Raw genomic sequence first — 10,206 nt, 5'->3', positions numbered from 1 at the left:
GGGCTCTCTGCTCAGTGGGGAGCCTGCTTCCTCCTCTCTCTCTGCCTGCCTCTCTGCCTACTTGTGATCTCTGTCTGTCAGATAAATAAATAAAATCTTTAAAAAAATAGTTAAGGGGGAGGATTATAAAAATGGCAGTCTGGAGTTTTAAGGGCATCCACAGTGGAGACTCTTTGTGGACCATTTGTGAGATGAGTGGTATAATGGCTCACATGATTTCTACTCACTTCCCAGGGCTCACAAGGAGGCACTCCTAGCTGAGATGGTGCCCAGGTGACACTCACTTGTGAGGGAGTGAGGAAACCACAGTCAGCAGGCAGGGCTTCTCACCTCCTTCCTTAAATCTAAATGCATTCTCAATGGATCAGATATATAAATTTTGAAAAAATAAATCAGAGTTATGATAACTTCTTTACGTAGTTATATGACTATTGTGGGGAAATGAGAGGACTCTCCATAAAACCATCTGAGTTGGATACCCTTTTTAAATATATTATTTTGGGATGCCTGGGTGGCTCAGTTGTCTAAGCAACTGCCTTCAGCTCAGGTCGTCATCCCGTGTCCCTGGGATCGAGTCCCTCAGCGGGGACCCTGCTTCTCCCCCTGCCTGTCGCTCCCCCTGCTTGAGTTCTCTCTCTCTCTGACAAATAAATAAAGTCTTTAAAAAATAAATATATTGTTTTCACAGGTTTTCATTTTTCTCTGGGGTCATCAGCCTGTTCAGGTTTTCTGTTTCTTCTCAAGATAATTTTAATTTCTAGAGAACCATTCCTTCAGCATATTCTAGGCTTTCACACTTTAAAAATGTATGGCTGTCCCGTCTGTATCTGTGGTTCCATCCATTTTAGGGATTGTTGATTTGTTTATTTGCATTATTTTTCCTGATTATGCTTTCTAGCCATTTTAATATTTTGGTGTTTTTCCGCCAAAGAACTCAATTTATTAGTATTCTTTTAAAAAAAAGAAAGATTTTATTTATTTATTTATTTATTTATTTATTTGACGGAGAGTGAGCTTGCGCATGCACAAGCAGGGGGATCCGGCAGAGGGAGAGGGAGAAGCAGGCTCTCCTCAGAGAAGGGAGCCTGATGTGGGGCTTGATCCTAGGATCCTGGGATTATGACTTGAGCAGAGGGAGACGCTTAACCGACTGAGCCACCCTGGTGCCCCTAAAATAAAACCTTAAAAAAAAAAGATGAAAATAGAATGTAATCATTTATAAAAGAAAACTGATGGGGTGCCTGGGTGGCCCATTCAGTTAAGTCTGTCTTTGTCAGTTTAGGTCATGATCTCAGGGTCCTGGGATTGAGCCCCGAATCCAGCTCCCTGCTCAGCAGGGAGTCTGCTTCTCCCTCTTCCTCTGCCCCTGCCTCCACTCGTGCATGCATGTGCTCTCTCTCTCTTTCTCAAATAACATCATTTTTTTAAAAAGGCTACTTAAATAATGTATCTATATTACTATTTCTTAATTTATATAGTTCAGACATTTTCAAATTATCTCATCCCATGGTGGGTATGGTTTTAACACACTTCCAGAACCCCTCTGTTCCTTCCTTCTTAGTTTCTTAATTCACATATTACTAGTTTTAGTTCTAAAGTTGGTTATTGTTGTATCTTTAAGCAATATACTTACACTTTCTGTTTCTTATTCCATCAAGGACAGATGGTGTCTTTTCACTCTCAGCTTGAGAATGAAGATATTAACATCTCTACCCTCCTGTAAGTTCACATGTTTTTTTGGTAAATTCTCAGCTTCTATTATCTGTGCTTGTATTTCTACATCTTATTGATATTCTGATCTGCAATCTTAATGAAGTCTTTTTGTTTTGTCTATAGGTTGATTCTAAAAGTTAAAAATAGCTTTTCCAGTTCTTTTGCTCTTTTAAAAAAATCATGGTAAAAGATACATAACATAAAAGTTAACCATATTAACCATTTTTAAGCATATAATTCAGTGGCATTGTTCACATTGTTGTGGAACCATCCCCCCCATTCACCTTAACAATAAAAGGGTTAGGTTTTTTTTTTTTAAGATTTTATTTATTTATTTGACAGAGAGAGAGATCACAAGTAGACAGAGAGGCAGGCAGAGAGAGAGGAGGAAGCAGGCTCCCCGCTGAGCAGAGAGCCCGACACGGGGCTCGATCCCAGGACCCTGAGACCATGACCTGAGCCGAAGGCAGAGGCTTAACCCACTGAGCCACCCAGGCACCCCCAAAGGGTTAGTTCTTTACCAGCAAAAAAAACAGGTTTATTTAGGAATAACAGAGAATCTCAAATTGGGACAAATAAACTATGGCAAAATGATAGGCAATTCCAAGAAACAAAGGAGAGGAATCTTGTTTTATGGAGAAGAATGGGGAAGATGGGAGGGGTTGTTTTGAACAAAATTGTGTGACAGAAAAGCATGAATCCAGGGTGATGGTGGTTTCTCATTGGTTCCGTTGCATGGGGGGGTTGGTTTCTTACAGGAGAGGCAATGGACATCTCTGTGATGGGGCCTGTAATTGATGATTCTTTCCTGTTGAGGATTCTTTTGTTGGGATCCATAATTGGCAGTTCTTCCGATAATTGATCTTGGATGATAAGGCTCCTCATTGTCATCTCCCTTTCTAGCTTCTGTGCTCCCTTTTAGTGAGATTTCCCTTTACTATTTTTCACACCACTATTTCCAGAACATCTTCATCTTTCTTGACTGAAACTCTGTACCCATTAAACACTAACTCTTCATTCCCTCCTCCTCTCGCCCCTGAACCACCACCCTACTTTCTGTCTCTATGACTGACTACTCCAGATGCTTCATGTAAGTGGAATCATGAAATAGTTGTCTTTTTTGTGACTGGCTTATTTCACTTAGCATGATATCCTCAAGGTTCTTTCATATTGTAGCACATGTCAAAATTTCCCTCCCTTTTAAGGCAAATAATATTCCATTCTATCTACATATCATATTTTAGTTATCCAATGGACAATGGTATTCTTTCCACGTTTTGGCTGTTATGATTAATGCTACTGATATGATGTACAATATCTGTTAGTCCCTGCTTTCACTTCTTCTGGGGATACATCCAGAAAAGGTTGATCATATGGTGATTTTATGTTTGGTTTTCTCTGAGGAATCACTGTACACTTTGCCATAGTGGCTATACTATTTCACGTTCCTACCAGCACTGCACAAGCATTCCAATTTATCCACATTCTTTTTTTTTTTTAAAGACCCCATTTATTTATTTGACAGACAGAGATCACAAGTAGGCAGAGAGGCAGGCAGAGAGAGAGGAAGGGAAGCAGGCTCCCTGCCGAGCAGAGAGCCTGACTCGGGGCTTGATCCCAGGATCCTGAGATCATGACCTGAGCCGGAGCCGAAGGCAGAGGCCTTAACCCACTGAGCCACCCAGGTGCCCCCAATTTATCCACATTCTTGCCAACACTTATTATTTTCTGTTTTTGGATAATAGCCATAACACTGGACATGACATTGTATCTCATCATGGTTTTGATATGCATTTAAATTAATGATGTTGAGCATCTTTTCATGTGCTTATTGGCCATTTGTGTATATTTAGAAATGTTTATTTAGGTCTTTTGTCCATCTTATATACTGGGTTAGTTCTTCTTTTTTTGTTGAGTTTTAGGAGTTTTTTTTTTTTAAGATGTATTTATTTATTTGAGAGAGATAGAGAGCACACGTGCATGCATGCACTGGAGCAGAGGGAGGAGCAAAAGGAGAGGGAAAGAATCCTCAGGCAGACTCCCTGCTGAGCATGGAGTCCAATGCAGGGCTCTATCCTAGGACCCTGAGATCATGACCTGAGTTGAAATCAAGAGTCAGACACTTAGGGGCACCTGGGTGGCTCAGTTGGTTAAGTGTTTGTCTTTGGCTCAGGTCATGATCTCAGGGTCCTGGGATCGAGCCCACTTCTTATTCTCCTCTTCACTTGTGCTCTTTCTCTCTCACTAGTTCTCTCTCAAGTAAAATAAATAAAATCTTAAAAAAAAAGAGTCAGACACTTAACCAGCTGAGCCATCCAGGTGCCTGAAATTGTAGGAGTTTTTAAAATATATTTATATATAAACATAGGATTTGAAAATATTTTCTCCCATTTTCTGGGTTGCCTTTTCCCTCAGTTGATAGTGTCCTTTGATGCAAAAAGTTTTCAATTTTGATGAAATCCAACTTATCTACTTTTCCTTTTTGTTGCCTGTGCTTTTGACGTCATATCTAAGAAGTCGTTGCCAATCCAATGTCATGAAGTTTACACCCTTTGTTTTCTTCTGGAAGTTCTGTAGCTTTAGTTTTTATGTTTAGGTGTTTGACCTATTTTGATTTATTTTGTGTGTGTGGTGTAAGGTAAGGGTCCAACTTCTCCTGTTTCTCTTCCTCCTCCTTGCATGTGGATATCCAGTTTTCCCATCCCCATTTGTTGAAAAGACTGTCCTTTCCCCATCAGATTGTCTTGGCACCCTTGTCAAAAGTTATTTGCCCATGTAAGTAAGAGTTTATTTCTGTGCTCTCTGTTATAGTTCACTGCTCTGTGTGTCTGTGTTTGTGTCAGTACTACACTATTTTGAATACTGTCACTGTAGGTAAATTTTGTAATCAGGAAGTGTGAGACCTCCAATTTCATTCTGTTTCATGATTGTTTTGGCTATCCAGGATCCCCTGAGATTCCATATGACTTTTAGAATAAATTTTTCTATTTTTGAAAAAAAAATCATTGGGATTTTGATAGAGATTACCTTGAATCTGTAGGTCACTTTGGGGGAGTATTGACATCATAACTATATCAAGTCTTCCAATCCATGAACATAGGATGTCTTTCCATTTATTTGTGTTTCCTATAATTTCTTTAAGCAACATTTTGAAGTTTAATGTACAAGTCTTTTGCTACCTTGGTTTAGTTTATTTTGAAGTATTTTGCTCTTTTTTTAATGCCAATAGAAATGGAATTATATTTCTTAGTTTACTTTTCTGATGGTTCACTGTTAATGTCTAGAAATGCAACTTATTTTTGTGTTGATTTTGTATCCTGCAATTTTGTTGAATTTATTAGTCCTACCAGTTTTTTAAAAATGGAATCTTAAGGTTATTCTACATATAAGATCATGTTTTTTGTAGAACAGAGATCACTTTACTTCTTCCTTTCAAATTTGGATGTATTTTATTTCTTCTTCTTGCCCAGTAGCTTTGGCTAGCACTTCTAGTACTATGTGAAATAGATATGGTAAAAGCAAGCATTCTAGTCTTGTTCCTGATCTTAGAGGAAAATCTTTCACACTTTCACCATCAAGTATGTTAGCTGTGTGTTTTTCATATATGGCCTTCATTACGTGGAGGTAGTTTCCTTCTGTTCCTAGTTTGTCTAGTGTTTTTTATCATGAAATGATATTGAATTTTGTCAAATGCTTTTTATGCATCAATTGAGACAATTATGGGTTTTTTTCCAACCTTCATTCTGTTGTCCTGGTATATTATTTTGATTTTCATATGCTGAAACATCCTTGTATTCCAGGCATAAATCCCACTTGGTTATAGTGTATAATCCTTTTAATATGCTTTTGAATTCTATTTGCTGCTATTTTATTGGTGATTTTTGCATCAGTGTTCATAAGGGATATTTGTAGTTTTCTTTTTTATTTGTTTGTTTGTTTTTGCAAAAACATGTAGTGTCTCTGTTTGACTTTGGTTTCAGGGTAATGTTGGCCTCATAGAATGAGTTTGGAAGTGTTCCCTCCTCTTTTATATTTTTGGGAGAGTTTGAGAAGCATTTGTTTTAGTTCTTCTTTAAGTAATTGTTAGAATTCACCATGTATTCCTAGACTTTTCTTTGTTGGGAGGTTTTTGATTACTGATTCAATCTTCCTACTAGTTATTGGTCTCTTCAGATTTTCTCATTCTTCAAGATTCAGTCTTCAGTAGGTTGTGTGTTTCTAGGAATTTTAACATTTCATCTAGATTCTCCAATTTGTTGGTATACAGATGTTCCTTTTTATATCCTTTTTATTTCTATAAAATTGGTAGTAATGTCCCCTCTTCTATTTATGATTTAGTTCTTTGAGTCTTCTTTTTTTCGTTAGTTAGTCTAGCTAAAGGTTTTTTAATTTTGATCTTTTCAAAGACCAACTGTTGGTTTTGTTCATTTTCTCTATTTTTTTTCCATTCTCTATTTTATTTATGTTTGCTGTAATCTCTATTTATAATCTCCTTCCTTTTGCTAGCTTTGGGATTAGTTTGTTCTTTTTCTAATTCATTCAGGTGTTGATTTGAGTGAGATGTTTCTATTTTAAAATATGTTTATAGCTATAAATTTCTACCCTAACACGGTTTTTGTTACATCCTATAAGTTTTGGTATGATGTCTTTTCATTTTTATTTGTCTAAAGATATTTTCTAATTTCCTTTGTGCTTTCTTCTTTGTCCTATTTGTTGCTAAAGAATGTGTTGTTTAGTTTAGACATATTTGTGGTCCTTCCAGTTTTCCTCCTGCTATTGATTTCTAGTTTCATTCCATTGTAATCAGAAGAGATATCTCGTATGATTTCAGTCTTTTAAATGTATTAAGACTTGTTTTGTGGCCTAACATATGGTCTGTCCTGAAACCAGCCAATGTGCACTTGAGAAGAATGTGTGCTATGCTGTTGCTGGCTAGAGTGCTCTGTATTTATCAGTTAGGTCCACTGGTCTATAGTGTTGTTCAGGTCCTCTATCTTCTTATTGATCTTCTGTCTGATTGTTCCTTCCATTATTCAGAGTGGGATATTGAAATCTTCTACTATTCTTAGAGAGCTATCTCCCTTCAATTCTGTCAATGTTTGCTTCAAATATTTAGGACCTCTGATGTTTGATACATGTATTTTTATAATTGTTATTTCTTCTTGGTGAAATGACCATTTCATCATTGTATTATGCTCTTCTTTGTCTCTTGTAACAGTTTTAGACTTTACGTTTATTTTGTCCGATAGCCACTTCTGTTCCTTTTGGTTACTATTTGTATGGAATATATTTTCCCATCATTTCACTTTCAACCAATTTATGTCCTAAGATCTAAAGTGAGTCTCTTGTAGACAGCCTATAGTTGAATCCTGTTTTTTATTTAGCACTTACTTTTGCATTTTGTTATTTGTTTTATGTATGTCTTTCAACATTTTTGTTTCTTATTTTCTCCATGACTGCCTTCTTTTGTGTTTAGTTGATTTTTTTTTGTAGTGACACATTTTGTTTCCCTAAGTTATGACATTAAAATATTGTTCAACAAAGAGCCAAGTAGTGTACTGTGCTATTTCTTTTCTTGTTCAAGTTTTTGCTTTTGCTGGAGTTTTTAATTGTGTCTATTTTTCTTTTCCATTTCTAAAGCTTTGCCTATTATCTTTTAAAGTATTTTTCACCAGCTTTATTGAAATATAATTGATGTATAATGCTATGTAAGTTTAAGATTTACAACATGTTTTGCTACAGGTATATATTGTGAAATGATTACTACAGTAAGATCAGTTAACATACCCATCAGGCCTCACATAACTACCTCTGTGTGTGTGTGTGTGTGTGTGATGAAAATATTTAAGATCTACTTTCTTAGCAACTTTGAAGTATATAATACAGTATTATTAACTATTGTCATCATGCTGTACATTTTGAACCCTAGAACTTACTAATATTTTAAAAGATTTATGTATTTATTTTATGGGACACCAGGGTGGCTCAGTGGGTTAAGCCTCTGCCTTTGGCTCAGGTCATGATCTCAGGGTCCTGGGATTGAGCCCCACATCGGGCTCTCTGCTCAGTGGGGAGCCTGCTTCCCCCTCACTCTGCCTGCCTCTCTGCCTGCTTGTGATCTCTGTCAAATAAATAAATAAATAAAACCTTAAAAAAAAGATTTTTTTATTTATTTTAAAGAGATAGAATGGGAGTGCATAGGGAGAGGGAGAGAGAGTCTTAAGCAGACTCTTTGATGAACATGGAGCCCAATTCGGCGATTGATCTCACAACTTCCACATTACAACCTGAGCCAAAACCAAGAGTCAGACATTCAACTGACTGCACCCCAGATCTTAATAATGTTATAATTGCAAGTTTGTGCCCTTTCGCCAGGTCTTCCCATTTCCCTCACCCCTCAGCCCCTGGCAACTACCAATCTGCTCTGTTTCAAAGAGTTTGGCTTTTTTAGATTCTATGTACAAGTGAGGTCATGAAGTATTTATCTGTTTTGTCTTATTTACTTCATGTAACATAATGTCCTCAAAATTCATCCATATTGTTGCAAAAGGCAGACTTTCCTTCTTTTTTTGTGGCTAAATAATAGTCCTGTGTGTGTGTGTGTGTGTGTGTGTGTGTGTGTGTGTGTGCATGCCTGTGTGTACACCACATTTTCTTTATCAGTTGGTACTTGGATAGTTTCCGTTTCTTAGCTGTTGTGAATAATGATGTAATAAACTTAGGGGTGCCTTTTGTTTTTCTTCATCAAAGATAATTGGACAGGGGCGCCTGGGTGGCTCAGTGGGTTAAGCCTCTGCCTTCGGCTCAGGTCATGATCCCAGGGTCCTGGGATTGAGCCCCGCATCGGGCTCTCTGCTTGGCAGGGAGCCTGCTTCCTCCTCTCTCTCTGCCTGCCTTTCTGCCTACTTGTGATCTCTGTCTGTCAAATAAATAAATAAAATCTTAAAAAAAAAAAGATAATTGGACATTTCTTTTCTAACTCTTTGTCATATATTCTTGCAGGCTCCACTTTATCAGAGACCTGTCTTATAAAGGCTTTCCTCTTCCCTCTTTAATCTGGACGTGTTTTTCTATAGGCCCAGAGCACAGCTGTCATTCTGGATTTCCCTTTGGTACTGTCTTGGGTTGTATCCTCTGTTTCTTGGATTCCTTGTTTTCTTTCCTGGTTCAACCCTTCATTTTGTTGAAGCACATATTCAAGTAATTCTTTATGAAAAAAGAGTATGGCAGGTAAATTTTCTATGTTTTTGTATGTCTGCATATTAAAACAACACTTACATTTGACATTTTGACCAGTTATAGATGTCTAAAGAAATAATTTTATTATTTATTATTTATTATTTTTATTTTATTATTATTTATTATTTATTATTCTAGATAAATATTCTTCCATTCAAGTTATTTCAAATTAATAATTTTAAAAAGTTATTTGATATTTTCTTTCCAGCTTTGTTATGTCTTGGTAGTAATCTATATTTGCAAGATATATGTCATAATCTTAATCTATAAGATTAAGATTTTGCCATATTTATTTTATCTCTGTCTACACACGTTTTTCTGAGCCATTTGAAAGTACCTTGTAGATATCATGTCACTTCATTCCTATGTGTATATATCCTAAGAACAAAAACATCTCATACATATCTAAAATACAATTATTGCACCTAATAAATTAATATAGATAAAATAATATCATCTACTTCATGTAGAGCCTGCATCATATCTCTCCAGTTGTTCAAAGAACCTTCATAACGGGAGTTTTCTTGTCAGTTCAGGACTCGGTAGCATTTAGCAGTCATTCCCCTGAAGTCTGAAAGTAGACCTCTGTTTTCCAACATTTAGTTATATAAAAAATCTGATACACGTTTCTTCATAAATGGTATTTTTTTCTTGAGCTTTAGGATCTTTTCTTTTTTTCCAATGTTCTAAAATTTTGCAAAGATATGGGTCTATTAAAAGTCCTTATGCGGTTTGCTTTGTAAGTCTTTTAAACATGGACACTTGTCTCTTTCACCTTTGGGGGATTTTGTTGTATTGTTCATCTGATAATTTTCTTTCTCTGATTTCTCTTTTTCTGGAGCACTTCTCAAACTGGATCTCCTGGATAGACTTTCTATGTCTCTTTTATTTGTGTCTTCCATCTCTTGGTCTCTAATGTTCTGGACAATTTCTTCTGGATAATTTATTTCAACATCATATTTTACTTTACAGGAATGTATCTCTGATTGTGCCATTTATATAGTGTCTTGTTCTTGATTTTGAATGCATTAAAGAATGTTGAATATAGTTATGATAATAACTTAAAAATATCTATATTCATTTTATTTTTATTTCTTATTTTATCTATTATTATTATTTTAACAAATCAGTTTTCTTTCCTTTCAGTTTTTTTCTTTTAGTGGATCTTTTTTATGGCAGCCCTTACAAAGCTAATGTATATCTGTCTCCTTTTCTGTCTTTTCCTTCTTCCTTTACCTTTTTTCTCCTCTTCTT

This window comes from Lontra canadensis, unplaced genomic scaffold (genome assembly GCF_010015895.1).
Source record: "Lontra canadensis isolate GAN:19392208 unplaced genomic scaffold, GSC_riverotter_1.0 scaffold208, whole genome shotgun sequence".
Lineage (NCBI taxonomy): Eukaryota > Metazoa > Chordata > Mammalia > Carnivora > Mustelidae > Lontra > Lontra canadensis.
This window is presented reverse-complemented; position numbering follows the sequence as displayed.